Source organism: Hylobates moloch, unplaced genomic scaffold (genome assembly GCF_009828535.3).
Source record: "Hylobates moloch isolate HMO894 unplaced genomic scaffold, HMol_V3 SCAFFOLD_4, whole genome shotgun sequence".
NCBI classification, from domain to species: Eukaryota; Metazoa; Chordata; class Mammalia; order Primates; family Hylobatidae; genus Hylobates; species Hylobates moloch.
Window position 1 is genome coordinate 164,237,491 of NW_026652279.1, and position 23,791 is coordinate 164,261,281.

Genomic DNA, 23,791 nt, shown 5'->3' on the forward strand with positions numbered 1-23,791 from the left:
GCATGAAATTTCTATGGCCCTGGTGTTACATTATATTCTCAGGATTCAGTAATAAATGATGATTAAACAGACAGAATTCCCGCTCTTAAAAGGAGCTTTTAAGATAGAGGGAGATGGTATATAAAAGTAAGCCCCCTTTGCAATAAATTCTTTAAGGAGCACACAAGATTCACAGTGCCTTGCTGGAGATACAGTCACAAGTTTTCTACTGTCACAAGTTTTCTGCAAGAACTGACTTCTACAAGAAACTGAGAAAGAACTGAAGCAGGGGAAGGAGTCGAAGCTCCAGGCATAGGGAAAATGACAAGAGGGTAAAGAAATCATGGCTGGTCCAGGGACCTGTGAGTAGCCGAATACTGGGGCTCAAGGTTAGCTACGGAAGTGACAAATGAGGCTGGAGAGGTTTGCTGAGACAAACCATGAAGGGTTTGTTCACTATCCCATGTCATTTGGATTTTATGCGGAGTCTTTGTAAAAGTGACGTGAAGAGATTTTCATGTTGGCAAGATGGCTAGCTGCATCATAGAATTAATGTGAAAGGGTGGCCCAAGGAAGCAAGTTTCTTCACAGCTATTGCAATAAGCAGGTGAGGAATGACTGAGGTCTGATTTGGATGGTGTTGGCACATGAAAAAATGGGCAGATACAAGAGATATGGAAGAAGGAAAATTTGAAAAAAAAAAAAAAGTGATTAGTTAAGTGTTACCGTAGAAAAAGAGAAGGAAGAAAAGGACCTAGGCTATGAATTGAGCAACTGGATAATGATACAATTTTTTAAGGTAGTAAACATAGAAAGTGGAGCATGTTTGTGGACCATTGTCTTTCTATTTAATGATGTTAATATGTACTTATATTTTAGCCAGATAAACTTGAAGTAAAAAATCCAGTCTATAGGAAAGCATGAATTGGAGAGAGAGAGACTTGAGGTCTGAACTTCACTTTAAGTGCTTGATCTATAATGATGGGAAGGTTTCTAGAAGTAAAGAATGGATTTCTGAAAGTACTTAAGTAGAATGAGGTGGGAAAGTAGGCGTGAATTCAGCCTTAAGTTAATTTTACTGACAGTTCTCTATGTGCAATTGTGCTAATGATCAAAATCAGCCAAAATAACAGCAAGTTATACAAGTTTAGAGAAAGCCAAAATTGTTGCCTACCAGATAGTTTGTCACAAAAAAGGATTCCCAAATTGCCAAGTGCTGTTTTCATTTGCTGCCTGCTGTCATTCTAACTTACCCCGTATCTATTGGAAATTTCCAGAAGGCATCTTAACTGACTTCTATGGTGCTAATTGCAGAAAACTCACTGAATTTCCTTCTTCTTTTAAAGACATTCTATCCTCTTCTTTCCTGAATTAAAAATAAAATCTCAGTCCAAGTCAACATTCTGACAGAAGTTTAAACAAACCTGGGGCATTGAAATGCAGTTTAAAAAGAAGAAAAAGGGAGAACTGTAAAATGCCCTGTCTATATAAAGAATTGGAAATGCATACAGGATTGTGTTGTTGAGTTTGGGGTGGTATGTTTATGTGCTTGAGTGATTTTTGCCCTAAATATTTATCAATTGATGTGAATTCAAACCAACTACTTAAAAGTTGGGCAGTTGGGGCCAACTACTGTCAGTAGCCAGTGGCTGGCACCCAATGATGGCAGTGATTTCACTGAGGATTAACCATGCGCTTGAGTACATAGCTCCTTATGCACAGAGCTGCTAGAATTCTATTTCTGCTCTCCCTTGAGCCTAGGATGACAATCATGATAAATTGTATCATACTGTGAGGTGGTTTGTGATGAAAACAAATTTCCACCCGGGATCATAACATAACCTCTACACTGAGGCTCTGATAAAACACTTAGAAATGTGCAATTGTCTTTTCTCTCTTCTTCCTCTTTTGTCTTTGTTAAACATAAAAACCAAAACCAATACATTCCTACCCAAAGAATAAACCCACAAAAAAAATTTAAGATAACTGAAATGTGAACTGGGAACAATACTCTTTATCTAGCTAGAGATTGGGTTTTTATTATTTTATCTATGGATATCTGTCTGTCTAGATATCATGTATGTATGTATCTCTCTTCTTTCCTAATTATTCAGTTTTCAAGTGGAAATGAGATAGTGGAAAATGAATAGGTGGGGATTTGAAAATTATAGATGGGATAAACTGTGGAGTTAGGGAAGCTACAGGTGTTTAAAAAACTAGATAACAGCTTTCTCTATGGAATTGGACAATTTTGAACTTATGCAAGGTTCTCTTTGCAGATATGCCACAGTGGTTAGCATTTTGATAAGATCTTTTTTTAATCAGAAGGGCTAATTTAGTTTATTATTTGAATATATTGGTATTTTGGTATAAACTGGATCACCTCCCTGTTTTAAAATTAAGCCTGGTCTTGGTCAAAGTAAACAGAATTCGACCTTTTAAAGGGAAAATGCAATGCCTTATCAATTTTCACTGTTAAATTTCTTGCTTTAATCATTTAAACAGTGCGATGTTCTTGTCTCCATTCTCCCCAGGGTCTACTGGAGACCTTGGCTTTTTATTTCCCTGACACAAATTCACACTGCTGGAGCAATGCTCGAATTGCTCTGGAAACACTGGCAAATCTCAAGATGCAGTTCAGGCTTCTCCATGATGAGTGTGAGTCCCTAGGCTCTCTCAAACTAAACATTCCCCAGCCAGGCAACTCTAAAGAGTCTTTGACAAGGCAACACGATTACTCTGTGTGCTTAGAAGAAGAGGGATTATAAATGTCAGCTGTTGCTCTTTGAATCCTGCTAATTCATTCATTGATTCACTCATCTTTCCCACAGGCATGTGCTGTGCGTTTACTGTACTGCATGACACTGTGGAGGTTATAAATGAATAAAATACTTAGGGCTTACTCTCTATGAAATAAAATTCTAATTCTTTCTACCATATATTCTTATGTGAGATCCCAGCCTGCTCTACCTGGTACCTGGACTAGGGCATTTCTGTATCAGATTAAATTTAAAGGTGTTTCAATAGTTAATAATGATTAAACATTATAAATATTGGGAAACAATAATGGATGAGGTAGAAAAGAAAAGAAGCCACTAAGTAGAAAATTAGATAAAATAGATATATATAAAATTAAGTCATGTGTTATGGACTAAACTGTGTCTGCCACAAAATTCATGTTGGGGTCAGTACCTCAGAATGTGTCTGTATTTGGATACAGAGTCTTTATAGAAATAAATAAATTAAAATGAGGTCACTAGGGTCAGCTCTAATCCAACAAGATGGGCATCCTGATAAGAAGAGGGAATTTGGATACAGAGGGAAGATTATATAAAGACACAGGGAGAGGATGACCATCTACAAGATCAGGAGGGAGGCCTGTCCGTAAGAAACCAACCCTCAAGGAGAGGGGCCTTTCTGTAAGAAACCAAACCTGCCAGCACCCAGCTTTTGGAGCTCTAGTCTCCAGAACTGTGAAATAAATTTCTTTGGTTTAAGCCACTCAGTGTATGGTACTTTGTTATAGCAGCCCTGACAAACTAACACAGCATCAAACTTGGGAAGTCATTCAAATGCATTTACTGAGCAAATCATTTGTACGTGTCATTATCATAAACGTTGCATAGTAGAAATTAATTTATCTAGGCCCAAAGCTCCTTGAAATTCACTTCTCTGACAAGTAAAATCACACTTTGGATATCTAAGGAACACACACATATCCAGGAACCCAAAGTCAAGTGATGTGGGGCTTTTATTATTGGTAAATGGGAATTTTAAAAATTGGAAAAATCACAATAATGGTAACAATAATAATGACAATAGAAGCTGCCTACATTGAGTGTCTTCTCTGTGCCAGATATGGCAGTAAGTATCACAACACCTCTCTTTAGTAGAGATTTTTATTTCTCTCAAAGGAACTCTATCTATCTATCTATCTATCTATCTATCTATCTATCTATCTATCTATCTATCTAAATCATCTATCAATCAATCTATATATTGGAAACCTGAAGCTTTGGTAAGTTTTCTTGTTTGCCCAAGCTCTCATAGCCAGGATTTTAAATATAAATTCATCTGAGTTCTAACCCAAAGCTCTCATGGTGGAAGGGACATGGTACAGGCACGTGTTGTTCTTTCAAGGAGTGTCAGACACTTTCAAAGCATTCATCTGCCCCAAGAAAGGTCAGCTCTGTTCCCCAGTCTCCATCAGTGATCCTGGGTAGGCACTGGGTTTTAATGTTTACTGAGAGCTCTGAATTCCATACTAGCCCATCAGGATGGAAACTATCCTGGGGAACTCTTGAGTATTTAGGCCTAAATATATTACTCTGGTCTAAATACTCCTAAGTATTTCAGAATTTCAGATCATTAGAAAGTTTCCCTTCTTCCTCCCCAAAACTCACCCAGTTACTTGAAGAGGAGCTCACAATAGATCTCTCCTTGCCTAACAGTTCTAAAGCAGTAGAGAGGAATTGTTGCTGAGGTCTTTACAAGGTCACAGCCAAATATATGAAATAGACAAGAAGACCACATATCAATTTACATAAAAATATGCCTTGAATTTGCATTTAAATGCATTTTAATCTACATAAAAGTCTATTCTTGTAGAGTATAAATTTTATAATTGTTCTTATTTAAAGCTGTCATTTATTTTTCATGCCTTGTCCACCCCCCATCCCACTTTCAGTTCTTCCCAAAATGTCTGCATGCTCGGGGATGACTCCTTTCATGACCCAATCAAGATGTCATGGAGGTGCTGGCACTTTTACATACAAAGCTCATACTAAGGCAGCCTCCATTTTTTTATCTCATCAGAAAATCCACTACATAATTTTCTTTCCTCTTCCTGCCTAGTTTCTGCTCTCTCAAGTGAATGTAAAATCCACCACTGTCAAACTTGCACCAGACAGAGTTAAACAGGCAAGGAAGACTTTATTCAAGACTATTGCAACTGGGAGAGAGACTAAACTCCACACCCTTAAAATGAAAGGTGGGCGAGGTTTTAAACACTGGAGTGAACTAGTGGCAAAGTACTGAATGACATGACGGGAGGTTGGTCAGTGGGATCAGGCCACCTGTGTTTCCCAACTGATGCTGATGGAAGTTTGGCTCCTGCCCTTTCACAGAGACTGGGAGATAGGGACTCCTTCTGGATGATGCCATTTCAGTGATGGCTCCCAGGTCCTTGAAAAAGACATTCCTTAGTTGTAAAACTTGCAAGAGGTTGGGAGAAGATTTATAGCTTAACGAGGCACAGAGAGAGTTTCCAATTGCAAGTGTTCTAAAGTTTTTCTATGAAAAAGGAGGTCAGGGGCATAGAGTCAGGAAGAAACCTGACTAAAGTTGAATTTAACTGAGGGAAACGATAAGGCTGTCTTTGTCCCTGAAGAAATAAATATAGTCAGTTAATAATTATATATGCAGCTATCCCGCCCCTTCCCCATGTCTGGACTTACTGCCTTCTCCCTTTAGCACCTCTAATATGTAGAAATTTCTTGGTTTATTTGATCAATGTGGAGGAAAGGAAAAGTCACAGTGGGAGGTTACAGCAGGAAGGTGTGGAACTCAGGACAAGTAGCTGCTTTTCCATACAATGTAAACAGAAGATGGCTTTACAAGAGTCTCCAGCTATCAGTCAGCTGCAATCCAGAGGGTTTCCTCATTTTAGACATTTAAGAAGGTTTTTTGTTTCAAGTGCTTGATAATCTTTAATGATGGTCATAAAGATGTCAGCAGCATTGAGTCACTGTTTTATAGAAGGCAATGGTTTTGATGTTATCCCATAACACCCTTGTGAGTAGGGCATGAGATTCATTCATGTTGTACAGAAAAGCATAGTGCGATGCCAAGAAGTGTAGTGACTTTTGTAGTCATCCAGATAGTGACATTTTGGAGGAAGTGAGATACTTTATAGTTTACCTCTGCCACTTACCAACTCCATGACCTTACCCAAGTTACTTAACATGGCTGTGGCAGATTTTCCTCATCTATATAATGAGGGTAACAATAATATGAAACCTTAGGGTGGCTAGGAGAATTTTGTGAGAAAACAATCCATGTGCAGCCCACCGAAAACTTCCTGAGCATGTAGGAACCACCTGAAAAACATTGACAACTATGACTTACGGGATAAACCTGGGTTCTTCCTGATTCTGAAACTCATGCTTTGGGATATCATCTATGTCACTGTAACCTCGTCAGTCACCTAGAGTGTTTGAATTAAAATTTTCTATTAAACATGGAATTCCAGGAGCAGAAGGGGATGCATGATGCTTACAGATGCCACCTGTTTTTTTCCTGTCTCAATTTTCCAGATAGATTTTAATATCAATACTTACAGAATCTAGTCTTTTATAACTGTTCTGCAGGTAGTAAAATGATCTCTGCAGCTACCTGACACTGGTTGGAGTGTTCTTTGCTCTATGATATTCTCAATAACAAGAAACAATAAATATCATTTCTTTTACACAATGCGTTGTTCTCTTTTCTGATTCCTTTAAGTCATTCTTGGGAGTTTTATCTTCTATAATGGTGCACTCACAATTATAGTATTTACGTTTGTTTGCTCATACTTTCCGAAAAGATGTTAAGGCCATATGCAGTACAAATGAAGAGTCATCCATCACATGCCACGGACCACTGCTGACTCCTCAGCAGGCTTTCTTCGTACTTGACTTCTAGGACATCCTCTTGTTCATTTGCCTTCTATCTTTGTCATTCCTATAGCTTCTCCTTCATGAAAAGGTTATTATTTCTGTATTATTTTATATTCTACTTGCTTTTTGCAGAGTCATACATAGATGTATTCTGTATACACGAGTGGTTTGTAAATGTAACTTACTTTCTGAATTCATAATCTTCACTCATGCCCATAGAGCATAAGATTGACAGGATGTTTCTCTATCCCTGATCTTCTGGACATTGTGGTGCCGATTTTCTAACTGTAATAATCAAACTTGGATTGTATTACATGGATAGCTTGAACAATATATATCCGTTCTATTACTTCTCTTCCAAAAAAGTGCGCTTCCTTTAGATGGTGGTCTCAGGAATGAAGTGACTCGATATTTGCTAATCTTGAATACAGGCAGTTCAAAGTCTCTAAAAGAAAACAGATTTCCACATATATTGTTGGAATAATTCTGAAATGTTTTGTTTATTCTTGAATATGTGACACTGTTAATGCATTTTAGTGAAATGAAATGGAAATTTAAATGAGGTTGTCAAAGGCTAAATGCTGTCACTCAGTGTCAGTGTTGATATTTTGGGCATTGTTCCAGCAGATCGTAATCTGAGAGCTAATGACTCTAGTTCTGTTTTTCCCAGCTGTTCTTACTAGTGGGAACAGCTGCCATTGTTACACTTGTAAACTCTCTGCTTGGCAGAACTCTTGATGGAGTCTGAAAATGTATTTTTGTTTGTGAGTTTATTTTCCTGCATGGTAAAGTTATGTTCAGATTTGGAACAGGAGCAACACAGCATTATCTGGTTGACAATAACGGTGCCTAGGAGAAATTGAAGGAATTCCATTGCACTGAGCACGCGTTACCTTGCATTTTCCCTTTATCCTGGTTGAATGAATCATTTGTGATATACTTACTTGAATAATATTCTCTTACATTAAAAAAAAAACCCTCAAGGACGAATGTAGATGACTGAGCCCACAGCCTGTCATGTTGTGAGATGTAAGATTAACTAAGAAATTTCTGCTACTTTTTGTGGATGATGATTCCTCATCAGGAATTCGCCTTCTCTTACCTGGGCCCCTTTGTGCCCAATGTCAAAACTGGAAGACAGCTGGACTTGATTAGAGGTGCATACAAAAGAAGCTTCTCCCTCTGTGGCGCCTGTCTGCAGTGTACTGATTGAACCAGCAACTTTGGCCTCATTAGCATCGTGCCCTACCAGATGGTTCTTGGAAGAATTAATATTCGACATGAAATAATTTCTCTGAATGATCAAAAATAAAAGTAAATGGATTTGAATCAAAGTGTCTTTTTTACATGAATCATACCATATCCAAAGGATCTTCAGATTTCCTGTATCATAAATCATAAAATGGTAGTAGACATCTCACCAGATGTCAGATGTACAGCTTCAGGAATATCATATCATAGACTATCTTACTGTGGGTTTTTAAAATTTATGATTATCATTTTAAAGAGATAGATGTTTTGACAGAGACTGTTATGAGTCTTAAGCCTTTTGTTTAGTTGTATATGAAAAATACTTCAATCCTATGTTTAGTGAGGCTACTTTTTCAGGGCAGAATCTTGAATGGAAACTTCAATGAAAGGAAAAATGTCCTAAGCCCAGTACATGTGGACATTGGCTAGGATTTCCTATGAATTCCCTTCTCTTTTTGCTTTCTCTCCTATATTTTCAGCCTCAAAATAACACTCAAAATCCAGCCAGTCTTTTATCCACTAACTGATGGAATTTTCAATTTGCATAAATCCTTCATTTCATCAAATTGTAGAATATCTCCTATCAGCTATATTATTTCTTAAAATGGCTTTCCCTTTTGACTTTTCTGTTTCTACTGGTGCAGTTTCCTTTGCTCAATCATTCAAGTTTTAAATCTAGGTCATGAGTGTTTGTCAGTTTCTTTCACTATACCGTATGCTCCTTAAATACTGGAATTGCCATCTTTTATTCTTCGTTGCCTGGTTCAGCTCTTGCTACACTGTGGTTGTTGAATAAACATTTTTGAAATATATGAATATATATATTTTAACCTTTGCTTGCTCTGGTACTCTTCTTATGATTATAGAAACTGAATAGATGATCAAAAAATTTGAATGCAGAATCAAGTTATAAAAATGTGTAGAATAAAAGGTCTTGCCTTCATTTTCATCCCTCATCTGCACACCTCTTCCTGCTCCCCCTGTAGGTAACCATGATCATTCGTTTCTTATGTTTTCTTCCAGGGTTTCATTTTGCCGGTACACATATACACACATGTGCATTCTTATTTCCTTTTTTATATCCAGAAGGTGTGTGTATCATATCGCACACATTACTGTATATTTTGGTCTCTATTTGAAGTATTTTGGAAGGAAATATTTCCATGTTTGGATACAGTTCTTTCATTCCTTTCCTTTAAGCAGTATCACATTGCATTGTGAGAAGTTGTCATCATTTATTAACCATCTGAGTTGTTTCCTATTGGTGGCCATAAAAGATGCTTCAGTAAAGAGCCTTACATCATTTCATATTTGTGCAGTTAAATTCCCAGGATGTAATTTCTGGGTTGATTTTCATAATGATGACATTGCCAGCTTGCCCTCAGAAAGGATGGTACTAATTTAGCCCAGCAATATATGAAAGCACCTGTTTCCCTATAACCTCATAAGAGGGTGTCTGAGTCTGCTGTTATAACAAAATACCTGAGACCAGGTACTTTATACAGAACAGAAACTTATTTGTCACAGTTCTGGAGGCTGCAAAGGCTGAGATCAAGGTGCCAGCAGGTTTGATGTGTGGTGAGGCCTGCTCTGTAGATAGCACCTTCTCTTATGACATCCTCATGAGGCAGAAGAGTGGAAGGGCAAAAAGGGGTTAACTTTCTCTATCAAGTCCTTTGATGAGAACAGCTAATCCCACTGTGAGGCCAGTACCCTTGTGACTCAGTAAACTCCCAAAAGCCAAACCTCCTAATACTGTGGCATTGGGGGTCAAGTTTCATGAATTTTGGAGCAATCAACATCATTCAAACCATAGCCCAGAGTCAGTTATCAAAACATAGATTTTTAAAAAATATCTGGAGAAAAATGTATTTGAATTCAATTTTAGTTAGCATTTCACTCATTATATGTAAATATGAACATGGTTTCATGCGTTTAGGCATCATTTCCATTTTCTTTTTTTGTGAACTGTCTGTTCATTTCCTTCCTATTGGGATTTGGGTTGGTTTCTCATTAATTTAATTAGCCAGACTTGACCCTAGTGGGAAATTTGAGCACTCCTCAGTCCCTTTCTCTGTTCCCTGACAGTTAGCTGCACCTTAGCTTGATTTTGTTTTACATAAACTTTCTACCTGAAGGAAATTTTGATTCTCATGTGGTTAAATTTATCAGATTTATGGCTTTTGAGTTTTGAGTATTAATAAAGAAGACTTTTCTTATTTTAATATTACAAAGAATTTAGCCGTGTTTTCTTCTAGTAGTTTCACAGCTTAATTAATTCACATATAGATTTTTGATCATTGGAAATTTATCATGGTGTAGAGTGTGGCATATGAATTTAACTTTATGCTTTTTCCAAATGTCTACTTAGTTATTCTTGCCAATTTTAGTAGTCCCCTTTTCCCTACTGATTTTAAAAGGTAGAAACAACTTTTACTTCATACTAAATTCCGTTTTTTTGAAAGGAATTTTTTTTTGAATTGGGATTTTGCTAGGTTTTCTAGATTCTGAATTACATTTGATGGCCTATTTATGCATCAATACCATCTTATTTTTTGTTATTAATGCCTTATAATATTTTGATATCTAGTAAAACCAGTGATTTTTCATTGCTCTTCTGTTTCAAATATTTCTTCACTACATTGTTTATTTATCTGTATTAATGTTGTAATCACTGTCCTAATTCTAAATAATATAATTGTGGTATTTTGTTGGGTACATTTCAAAGAAGCAAATAAACTTAACAGAGAAATAATTCTTGTACGATGTTGAATCTTCCTCTCCATGAACACATATCGTGTCTTTTGTTCAATTCTTAAGTTTTGTTTTTCAGTTGTGTTTTAAAATTGTTTTCATATAGATTTACACAGGCCTTATTAAATTTATTCCTAGGGGCTTTATAATTTACTTTTATACTACAGGATATTTCCTTCTATTATACTTTCTAACTGGCTATTGTTTGCACGTGTAAAAACAACTGATTTTTTAAATATTAGTATTATTCTTGTTTTCTGCAATTTTTATGAACTTACTGTTTGCAGTATTTTTTATTACCATTTGTGACTTTCAGGCATAATCAGATCAGGTAAAATTAACGGTGTTTTTACTTTGAATTTTTATTACTGTAATTCTTTTCATTTTATTTTATTTTTGCTTAGTTCTTCATTTACAACATTACATGTTGGCTTTTATAGTAGTTACGCTCGTTTTGTTCCTGACTTTAGTGAGATTATTCCTATTTTTTTTGTTTGTTTGTTTCCAGCATTTTGCTTACTTTGGGGCTTAGACATCCCTTTCTCTCACTGTAAATGTGTGTATATGAGTGTGTATATTTATAAATTGATGCGCTTTTAGCATCTACAAATGTTAAGTTCAACTTAATATTTGCGTCAATTTAAGTCTTCCAGAAATAAATGTTCAAAAAGGATTAGACAAGCAAGAGATTTATTGAGACAAATACATAAGAATAAAAGAGCAGGTGTTGGTAGGCCTGCATACCGCATTGCAGGCCTGAGACCGACAATGTTAAGTGAGAGATGGGAGGAAGGGACACCTGACAAGAAGGCTCATTGTTAAATTCCCACCTCTGAGTGAGAACATGTGGTGTTTGGTTTTTTGTCCTTGTGATAGTTTACTGAGAATGATGTTTTCCAGTTTCATCCATGTCCCTACAAAGGACATGAACCCATCATTTTTTATGGCTGCATAGTATTCCATGGTGTATATGTGCCACATTTTCTTAATCCAGCCTATGGTTGTTGGACATTTGGGTTGGTTCCAAGTCTTTGCTCTTGTGAATAGTGCCGCAATAAACATACGTGTGCATGTGTCTTTATAGCAGCATGATTTATAGTCCTTTGGGTATATACCCAGTAATGGTATGGCTGGGTCAAATGGTATTTCTAGTTCTAGATCCCTAAGGAATCGCCACCCTGACTTCCACAATGGTTGAACAAGTTTACAGTCCCACCAACAGTGTTGAACTAGTTTACAGTCCCACCAACAGTGTAAAAGTGTTCCTATTTCTCCACATCCTTTCCAGCACCTGTTGTTTCCTGACTTTTTAATGATGGCCATTCTAACTGGTATGAGATGGTATCTCATTGTGCACATGTACCCTAAAACCTAAAGTATAATAATAAAATAAAATAAAGAAGGCTCTCCGACCCTAGTGCTGTTCTCAGAACATTTGGTCACAGTGATGTGGAGTTCGTGAGCCAAAGATTCCCATCAGAGGGTTCTGTGGATCTGCAGGATTGGACTTCCTTCGTGTCCCTTCTGTGTCTGCCTGGGAGAATCCTGAGGGAAGTGTGGTCTCCATGTGCCTGCAGTGGAGATCCCGACGGGGGTTGGCTGGGGCTGCCTGTTAGCCATGCATGCTGTGCTCCCTGCAGGAATGAATCTGTTGAATCAGAGCTGAGAACTGCATTTCTGTGGCTTCCACAAAATTATACTTGTAGTTAAATGCTGGTTTTGTTTATTTTCATGTAGAATGTTTGCATTTCTACTCTTAGGGCACACTCACATTTTCCTGAGTGAAAGATGAGGGTCCAAGCCTTTGGGTCTTAGGTAACCCTCATTTAATATTTGATACAAACATTGGTGGATTTGTTCCCCTTCTAGAATGCACACTTAAAAGATCAAAAGAGAAGTAGCCACTTGCAATAGAAATTTTTACATCTAAGAATATTGAATTTAGGAGTCACTTATTATGACTTCTTCAGTAACAGGATGAACAGGAGAAAATGTACAACAAATTTTGAGCTGTAGTGTGGTAGAAACATAAGTTTTAAAATCTCATAGGCAGCTTATGATCGCAGAAACAACATGAACTTTGGAGTTAGATAAGCCTGAGTCCAAAACCTAGTCATTACCACAAATTATTTATTTAACACTATGAGCCTAAGGCACTCTTTCTTTGGATGTAGGTAGAAAACATTTCTCAGCATCCCTTGTACTGAGTATGGACATGTGACTAATTCTGTCCTACAGAATGGGAGTGGAAGGGCTGTGTGCCACTTCTAAACCTGGCCATAAAACCTTTAACATGACATTCTCCCTTCTTCTAACTGGATTCAAATGATAATGAGGCAGTAGGGGGTGGCAGAGCCATCAGATGAAAAGAACTCACCCTAAATGATGGCCTGGACAAGAGCTATAATCATGAAAACCCACCCAGTAGCTTACGTAAGCAAGAAATGAGCATGCATTATGTTTGAGCCATTCAATTACTGGGTCTATCTATAACTTAGAATACTGATATGTGATCTAGTGAGAATTCAATGCTAATACATAAAGAATATTTAATTCACAGTAGATGCTCAATAAATATTAAATCCTATCCTCATTGGTGGCTTAGCCAAAGGGTACTTGAAAATGCATAGGTTTTAAATAATAAAGTTTAAATAATCTAAATTCAGGCTGTTTTCAAGATCCATACCAATCATAATCAAATTCTTAATAATTGTTATTTTATAGCACGTCACTATCTGTAGAAAAATAGCAGTACAGGAGGTATAGAGTTGGAGCATTTTGCATAGCTTGTTCAGATGTGGGCGGATCATTATTCGCTCATATATGCAGGACTTAAAAGAAACTCTCCTGCCACACATGAATTCTCCAGATGTAGAAATAATATTTTGTAGCTGATCTTTCACTGAGTGAGTTCTAGAGAAAAGCTATGACATGCAATTTTTGGCACTAGACAATATCTGGACAGCAGGAAATTCAGTAACATTAAAAACAATATTTTTTAAACAACTTAGTTGTGTTGGCCACTGTTGCTAGGCATGTAAGTCATATGACACTCACAAAAGAAATAAAGTAATTGTGCATTCTAATTATTAAGAGAAGAAAATAAAGATCTCTAAATCCTTAATGCTGACCCTAACTCTGTTTCTAATGCTAACACTCTAACCCTAAGTATGTCTGCATGGGGTTGAGGTCTTGTGCATAACTACACAAAATAACAGAATGGCACTCCTGGAGGGGCTGGTAGAAAGCAGTTTACACAGGCAATCTCATTTGAGCCTCAGACTAGCCCTTTGAAACAGGCACTTCCCACCATTTATAGGTGGTGTAACTGAGGTTCAATGAAAGCAAATAATAAATAGAGCAATGCACCCAAGAGGAGTTAAGCCTGGATTTGATTATGAATCTGACTGCTCTCAAACCTATGTTCCCTCCACTAGACAACACTAATTTACCTGGGATTAACCGTGTAGGCTTGAGTCTTTTTTCCCAAACAACTGAATTTTTCATTGGAAAACCTAAACTTTTTTTTTTTTTTTTTATGATTTGGCAACGTTTCTAAAACCTAGCCTTGGCTTAGGATGGGTTGTTGTTATGCATGTTATCTCTTGATATGTTGATATGTTGTTATCTCTTTTGTTGTCACACACGCAGGGCAGTGCTATCATCAAGAGATACCAAAGCACTTCTGCAGGCTGTTCTAGGAAAAGGCAGTGCTAGATGAGCCCCCTTTTCCAGTTAGTTTGTCCTGTTTCCACATTTGCTGTTTTTAAGAAAGGCATGAAAGGGCCCCATGTTTTCCAAAGTATTATTTTAAATCACTATTCTTTACCTCCAAAGAAAGTGCTCACTAGACACAAAGAAATTACTAATATCTTAAATCAGAACACCTAAATTGATTTCTGATACTGTCATTTATAAACTGTGCAGTTTTTGTTAAATTACATATTCTCTGACCTTCAGTTTTCATGTATGACAAATGTGAATATTAATACCTGTGTCATGATTATTGTGTCGACTTAATGAAATATGTAAAAAAGTGTTTCAAAATCGGCCGGATGTGGTGGCTGACGCCTGTAATCCCAGCACTTTGGTAGGCCGAGGCAGGTGGATCATGAGGTCAGGAGATCAAGACCATCCTGGCTAACATGGTGAAACTCCTTCTTTACTAAAAATACAAAAAATTAGCTGGGCGTGCTGGCGGGCGCCTGTAGTCCCAGCTACTTGGGAGGCTGAGGCAGGAGAATGGCATGAACCTGGGAGGTGGGGGTTGCAGTGAGCCGAGATCACGCCACTGCACTCCAGCGTGGGCAACAGAGCGAGACTCTGTCTCAAAAAAAGAAAAAAGAAAAAAAAGTTTCAAAATCTAAAATATTTGCTAATTGCTAATATTTTCACCACTAAAAAGTAAAGATTTCAATGCTTAAGTTCTTTAGATAGTCAGAACAACAGCTCACATCCTTGGGTATTTACTAATTTATTTTGCATTTGGCTCAATTTACAGCATAATTACTTTCCACTTTTTGTCTTCATTTGGGTATATATTGCTGCTACATGTGATTATGATTGTGATTGTGTGTGTGTGTGTGTGTGTGTGTATATGTGGTGTGGTGGGTAGTGGCAAAGACATCCTTATACGCTATTTTCATCTACATATTTGTAATTGGAAGATACTCTTGCCTTCTCTTCCAACACAAAAAATAACCCCTTTTCTGAGAATATTTTCTTTAGCTATCTTTCCAATCTATCTCTCCTCTGTGCAGTTAGGAGAATGCATTGATCTGAGTATCCCTTCTAGTTCTGAAACTCTGATTCCGTTGCTATCTGTTGAACTGCCTCCAAGTTGTCCCTGTGCGTTTGAAGTTTATGGCCACAGTTCACTGAATCAAATTACAGAAGTGATGAAGGCTGACCCAGCATTCTATGCTATTTTCAAAGAGTGGATCATGGCTGTTTTATAGTGAATGTTAAGCCTCCTTCTATTCTGAAGTTAAATGACATTCTTCATGTAAAATTTGAAAGTTGCTTCCAAAATCAATAATCACCTGGCAACTGTGGTAATAGGTCTTTTCGACATGTAGAAGATAATTATATAATCTCTTTTTTAAAAATACAACATGAAATATTAAGAAAGAAGGGTTTGGGCGACAGTTTTTGAACACAAATGCAATGTAAGTAATGTTATGGTCAGATGCTCATGTTTATGAAAGTTCTCCTTATGGCCAGATGGATAAACCATTTGTTGTAAATAAATGGCAAAATATGGGATAATAAAACAGCAGCTGGTGAGGGTTTGGCTGGAAAGTGCATACATACACAAAAATACACGCACATACACATACACAACGACATACATATTAGAGATGTTATTAATTTCATTTTCTAAACATGAAAAATAAAAATAAAAATATATATCTAGGCAGTGTTTTGTGCACCAAATAATGTTCTGGTTGCATTCTAACTTTTGGAGACCTCACAAGGAACTAGCCTCTTTTTTTTTTTTTATTATACTTTAAGTTCTAGGGTACATTTGCACAATGTGCAGGTTTGTTACATATGTATACATGTGCCATGTTGGTGTGCTGCACCCATTAACTCGTCATTTACATTAGGTATACCTCCTAATGCTATCCCTCCCCCCTCCCCCCACCCCATGACAGGCCCCAGTGTGTGATATTCCCCTTCCTGTGTCCATGTGTTCTCATTGTTCAATTCCCACCATGAGTGAGAACATACAGTGTTTGGTTTTCTGTCCTTGCGATAGTTTGTTGAGAGTGATGGTTTCCAGCTTCATCCATGTCCCTACAAAGGACATAAACTCATCCTTTATGGCGGCATAGTATTCCATGGTGTATATGTGCCACATTTTCTTAATCCAATCTATCATTGATGGACATTTGGGTTGGTTCCAAGTCTTTGCTATTGTGAATAGTGCCGCAATAAACATATGTGTGCATTTGTCTTTATAGCAGCGTGATTTATAATCCGTTGGGCATATACTCAGTAATGGGATGGCTGGGTCAAATGGAAATAGCCTCTTCTTATAGAAGGTTCTATTTAGACAGAAAAGAGCTGACTGGCCAACTTCAGGGTGTCAAGGGCAACACTTCAGTCTCTTCAGGTAGGTAGCTTCTATTACCCTAAAAACACTGCCCTGAGAGCCACCTGTGTTGGTGCCTACTCCTCCATGGGAGTTTGGGTCAGAGGGCACATTCTGCTTATTCATGTGCCAACATAAGGAAACCTCAATAGGAACCCTAATATTCATGTCCCAAAGACTGAACTGAATCTACAGTGGTATCCCCACAATCCAGCAAGTGAGATTCAGAGAGAAAAAGTCATGTATTAGGTGGGTGCAAAAGTAATTGTGCTTCTTGCTGTTACTTTTAATGAGGTAACTAAATTACATGGCCATCGTCAAGGTATGCTTGCAGAAGATGTTGAAAATTAGCGTAACTTTGGCCTTTTAATGTGAAGGAGGCACTTTTCTCATTAAAACAGTTCAAGTCCCCAGTAGTGAATATTGTAAATGGGCCCTGATGAGGTCACAAATTATGAATTTTAGGTTATGAGAACCTTAGGAATATTTAGGAGGGTACACAAGGCTGGCCGACCACAGAATGGTCCCATACACAGGCATGTCTGCATTTTCAGAAGAGGAGAAATACACTATGTTTCTCTAGTTCTCCTTCTGACACATATGACAATGAGGACCTACATGGAAAACAAACTTCTCATTAGTTTTCTTTTCTGGAACAATTTAGAATTATGAGTCCACTTTTCTCTGAGAACTGGACTCACAAGACCTGCAATTCAGTTGCCATCTCACTCCATGAGGACACTTGGTGCTGTTCTTGTCCTAGCATACTTCATAACTCTATTCAATGTTGTAGCTATGCACTCATCTGAATGGGCTTTTACTTGAAGTTGGGCTGGGAAATGTTTTGTTCAGTGAGTATTCTGTGTGTTCTAAGCATTTGTTTTTATGTTTTTAATTCTGTCTGGAAAAAAGAAGTCAGAAGAGTTCAAGAGCTCTTTTCCTAACTTTCTCTAATGGTAATGTCCTCAAAACCCAAACACAACAGATTTTTAATGCTCTCTGTTCTAATCGCTGCTTTTGACAGCATCTAATTATAACAGGTGTGCTCCTCTAAAAGCTCACCATGTTTTATACTAGTCCCTTGAGCTGTTTTGAGATCCTTTGAACCTGCAGAACGTTTGTAATTTCTTACTTGTAAACCATTAATATATGCTGAGTATTCACATTGCTAATTAATCCACAAGAAAGTTGAATTGGTGAGTACTGTGCATCATAGAACGTGTGGTGGTATATATTATAAACCTACCTGATTTCCTTTTTCATTTTGATTACTAGAGAATCAGTCATTTGCTGGAAGTTAACCAAATGCCACAGAAATTCCCATCTCAGTTCCAGCTATCCTGCTTATATCACTTATTTTTTATTTATAAAAAATTATTGTTACCATTACAGTCTTTGAGATTTGTTTGCTGGTGAACTTAACAAACTCATTTTCTCTCTCACAACTTTTCATTCTAACTGGGTTGTTAGCTATTGGTTAAGTAAAATGCATGGAGAGCATTAGGACAAATAGCTAATGCATGAGGGGCTTAAAACCTAGACGATGGATTAATAGGTGCAGCAAACCACCATGGCACATGTATACCTGTGTAACAAACCTACACGTTCTGCACTGGTATCCTTTTAAAAATAAAAAGATAAATGTTATGTCATTAAGGTTATCGTACTTTTATATAGGCTTCAATTTACCATCATTCAAGAATTTTGCATATAAATCTCATTAAACAAATACATGTGTTAATTATGACTTCAGAAAATATAGCTGCCTCCTTTTCATTCAGAGAGGTAACACGATGCACCTCAGAAGAGTAATGTTGGATCTCTGATTTTTAATAGGTCTCAGATCAATAGGCATTTATTCAAATTATTTCTCTGGTTTTAAGGCTGATTTCTTTTTCTTCCACTTCTACTTCTCTGATTACTTTCTTCTTAGTTCCTTTGATGGACTTTATATCTGACTACTTTTTCTCCAATTTTTAAATTGTGACAAAATACACATAAAATCTGCCATCTTAGTGATTTTTAAGTGTGCAATTCAGCAGTATTAAATACATTTGTCATGTCTGCAACTATCACCAGCATTCATCTGCAGCACTCTTTTCATCATGTGAAAGTGAAACTGTATACCCATTAAACAATTCCTATTTCTTCTTCCCCCAGCCCCTGGTAACCACTATTCTATTTTCTGTCTCTTTGATTCTGACCACTCTAGGGGCCTCACATAAGCGGATTCATACAGTCATTTTTGTGTGTGAATATGGCTTATTTCACTTGGCATAATGCTCTCAAGTTTCCTCCATGTTCTAGCATATATCAGAGTTTTCTTCCTTTTTAAGGCTGAATAATATTCCATTGTATGTGTATACTATATTTGTTATTTATTCATCTGTCAATGGACACTTGGGTTGTTTCCATGTTTTAGCTACTGTAAATAATGCTGCTATGAACATAGGTGTACTCATATCTGTTCCAGACTCTGCTTTCACTTCTTTTGGGTATATATATCTGGAAGTAGAACTGCTGGATTACATGGTAATTCTGTATTTAACTTTTAAGGAGCCAACACACTGTTTTCCAGAGCAGCTATAACACTTTACATTCCCGCCAACGGTGCAGAAGGCTTCTAAATACTTCATATTCTTGCCATTACCTGCTATTTTCTGCTATTTTGATAGGAGCCACCCTAATGTTGTGAGGTGGTATGTTGTTTTTATTTGCATTTCCCTAGTGACTAGAGATGGTGAACATCATTTTATGTTCTTATTAGCCATTTGTAGTTTTTAAAGATATGTCTATTAAAGTCTTTGTCCATTTTTTGCATGACAAAGAGTCTTTATTTTTATGTGATTACTGGTACACCAACTAATAACATGTAACAAATTCTTGAATTCTGTCATCTGGTATTTTTAATTAAGAGAAACTAAAAGAAACCCAAACAATTATACTAGTATTCATTTTTCTAACCATCAGCAGGAATGAACTACTTGAAGGCTGGCTGCCATTTCACATATGTTACAAATAACTACTACTTTTTCAGTGATAAAGCCCTTGACCTTCAAGAGAGCATTAGGGGGAAAAATATTTAACGTCTTTCTTCCTTCAAATAAATTTTTTACTAGATATGCCTTTTGGCTCAAGCAACATTGACATATATGTTGCTTGAACCAAAAGGCATAGGAAACAGACAATAACCCATTAAATTTCTAAGACATATGAGGTTAAAAGATGAAATCTTTAGATAACTTCTAAGTCGGTACAAAGAAGCTAGATTTGTTACTTTCCAAAGTGTGAAGGGACCTACTGCATAACATACGGAAATAATTTAATGACTTTTCATAAGAATATAATCCAAGCTTTGCTAAAGCTTCATATTTTGTGAGCGCATGTAAAATGCCAATCCATGAAACAGGCAATTCTTCCTTCTAGTATCCATTTATGCAGTAGTTTTATAGATTTCTGGCCAGATGTTGCAGACAAAGGCCAAGAGGTTAATCAAGATCTCATACCTTCCCAGTGGGAAGTAGATCTGGAGTAAAATCTCTTCTCCTGGGTCACCCGCTCCACTTCATTGCTGCAGCTGCTATGGGATACTAGTGCCATGGCTTCCTTGGCCTTGAACTCTTCCTCCCTCTGTAGGCAGAACTGTTCAATCTCAGCCCGAGCTGCTTCTTTGGTCAGCTTCAGCTTCTGGTTCTCTAGCTTGTGGGCATCTGATACCTCACCTGTCATTGATGAGCATTTAGGTTGATTCTGTGTCTTTGCTATTGTGAATACTGATGCAATGAGCATTTACATGCATATGTCTTTATGGTAGAATGAAAACTGGCACAAGACAAGGATGCCCTCTCTCACCACTTCTATTCAATGTAGTATTGGAAGCCCTAGCCAGAGCAGTCAGCCAAGATAAAGAAATAAAGGCATCCAAATAGGAAGAGAGGAGGTCAAACTATCTCTGTTTGCAGATGACATGAATGTATATCTAGAAAACCTCACAGTCTTGGCCCAAAAGCTCCTCCCGCTGATGAACAACTTCAGCAAAGCTTCATGATACAAAATCAATGTGCAAAAATCACTAGCATTCCTATACATCAACGACAGTCAAACCAAAAGCCAAATCAGAAAGGCAGTCTCATTCACAAATGCCACAAAAAGAATGAAATACCTAGGAATACAGCTAACCAGGGAGGTGAAAGATATCTACAATAAGAATTACAAAACACTGCTCAAAGCAATCAGAGAAGACACAAACAAATAGAAAACATCCCATGCTCATGGTTAGGAACAATCAATATAATTAAAATGGCTATATTGCCCAAGGCAATTTACAAATTCAACACTGTGCCCATGAAACTACCAATGTCATTGTTCACAGAACTAGAAAGAACTATTTAAAATTCATATGGAATCCGAAAAGTGGCTGAATAGCCAAGGTAATCCTAAGCAAAAAGAACAAAGCTGGAGGCATCACATTACCCAACTTCAAACTATACTACAAGCCTACAGTAACCAAAATAGCATTGTACTGGTATAAACACAGACACATAGACTAAGGGAACAGAATAGAGAGCCAAGAAATAAGGCTGCACATCTACGACCATCTGATCTTCGACAAAACTGACAAAAACTAGCAATAAGGAAATGACTCCCTATTCAATAAATCGTGCTGGGATTACTGGCTAGCCATATGCAGAAGAGTGAAGCTGGACCTCTTCCTTACACCATATACAGAAATCAACTTAAGATGGATTAAAGATTTAAATCTAAAACCCCAAACTATAAAAACCCTGAAAGACAACCTAGGCACTACTATCCCGGACATAGGAACGGGCAAAGATTTCATGACAAAGGCACCAAAGCAATCGCAGCAAAAGCAAAAATTGACAAATAAGATCTAATTAAATGTAAGAGTTTCTGCACAGCAAAATAAACTATCAACAGAGTAAACAGACAACCTATAGAATGGGGGAAATATTTGCAAACTGTGCCTCTGACAAAGGTCTAATATCCAGCATCTATAAGGAACTTAAACAAATTTGTAAGAGAAAAACAACCCCATTATGAAGGGGGCAAAGGAAATGAATAGAGACTTCTCAAAAGAAGACATACATGTGGCTAACAATCATATGGAAAAAAGCTCATTACCACTGATTATTAGAGAAATGCAAATCAAAACCACAGTGAGATACCATCTCACACCAGTCAGAATGGCTGTTATTAAAATGTAAAAAAAGAACAGATGCTGGTGAGGTTGCAGACAAAAGCGAACACTTACATGCTAAGTTCAGCCACTGTGGAAAATAGTATGGTGAATTCTCAGAGAACTAAAAGCAGAATTACCATTCGATCCAGCAATCCCAGTACTGGGTATATACCTTTGTCCATTTTTAAAATCTTTTCTTTTTTTGAAGTTTGAGGTGTTCTCTATATATTCTGGATATTAATCCTTTATCAGATATATGATTTGCAAAAATGTTCTTCCATTTTCTGGGCTGCTTTTTTATTGTATTCACACTATATTTTGATGCACAATTAAAAACCAATTTTCATTAACTCCAGTTTGTCTATATTTTGTTTTGTTGCCTGTGCTTTTGGTGTCATATTGGACTGCTATTCAACTGCACAATTACCTGCTAAGCAACTGAAGTACATGTCTTTCATACATCTCAACCATCTCAAAATAATCTCTAAATTGGACATATTTGCCCCCAAGTCTAAGGAGGCAGGTAAACAGAGCAATAACCCTCTGTTTAATCTCAATCTGAGTTAATGGCCTTATTACCTATTGGCTGCTCAAGAGAAAAACTTCAGATATAAATAATTTCCCACCATCTCTAGCCAGCCCGTATCTGAAGAGAAAACAAAACAAAACAAAACATTTTGGTGCTTCACTTTTACCACAATAGTGCTATTACAAGGTAGAATAATTAGGACAAAATTTACCCTTTTTCATTTGATGGCACTTATGACAGGTGACTGAATCACAGTGACTTACAACAGGTGACTTTGAATGGTTAAATATTGTTTCTAATCCTCCAGGCTAATTGATTTGATACATCTGTCGGATCAATGTGCCTTCTAATTCAGCAACTCTTGTAAAAAATGTTTTAGATCAAATATAAATTTAAATATTTACAGTTTGAAAGGGGAAAGATGTCTAGAATGGATAGATACTGAATATCTTCAAAACTCAAGAGCTAATAAGCATAAAAAAATGTTAAAGTTGCAGCAGAAAATTGACTTACTAGATGAGATCCCCATGTGCCTCTATCTTTCTCTTTATCAATCCCCTCAATATACTATGGATTTTTATGAGAATAAACTTGGTAAGATATTTTAAATACCTATACAACATTTGCCAAACACATGTCTCTGTGTTACCTGGATAAATAATTAAATTTACCTTCCTCAGTCTGTTTGACAATGCAAGAAAAATAAACCCTCTAATTAATAGCTATTACTTCCAAAGTATATCCCAAATCTCTTGGGAGTCTCCTGTTCTCAATATCATCCACTATTTTAAGTCATGTTCTCTTTCATCTAGATTTTTGTAATTATCTGTGTAAATTACTTTTAGTTATCTTTTCTTTGCCATCTTTTTCTCATGCTCAGACTGATTTTTCTAAAACAAAAATCTCAGCATTTCTCTTCTTGATATAAAATCATTAAAGTTTTACCATATTTCCTATATAATCTAGTGCTAACTCTTTAGCTTGACATCTGGCATAAACCTACATGGCCCCTCCTACCATAGTGTTTTAACAATTACACTTTTCAAGCCAAGCAATCCATGTCTGTTACTGTTCTTATAAGGGGCCAAGGTCTTTATGTTTCTGCATGTTTACAATTTAGTTCTCTCCACTTGGACCCCATTTGCCATCTTCTTTACCTGTCAACCTCCAACTCTCTCTTGAAAATCCAACTCAGAAGACGTGCTCTTTGTGAAGTCTTCTACTGCTCTACTGTGAAGAGTCAGATACTCTCTTTCTTGTGAGCCAATAGCATGTATAACACTAACGTCACAGTTTGTCCATTGGATTTCATCTATATATTTATT

The 23,791-nt window shown here is 36.9% G+C and overlaps 2 long non-coding RNA genes across 2 annotated transcripts in view; one reads left to right on the plus strand and one right to left on the minus strand.

The window, feature by feature from the left end:
- Positions 1–23,791, minus strand: part of LOC131383337 (uncharacterized) — a 173,124-nt gene that overhangs the window by 126,509 nt on the left and 22,824 nt on the right. The window lies entirely within an intron of this gene.
- Positions 454–2,881, plus strand: LOC116466496 (uncharacterized). The gene is made up of 2 exons (XR_004247575.2): positions 454–586; positions 2,514–2,881. It is a non-coding gene; the product is annotated as an uncharacterized LOC116466496 (long non-coding RNA).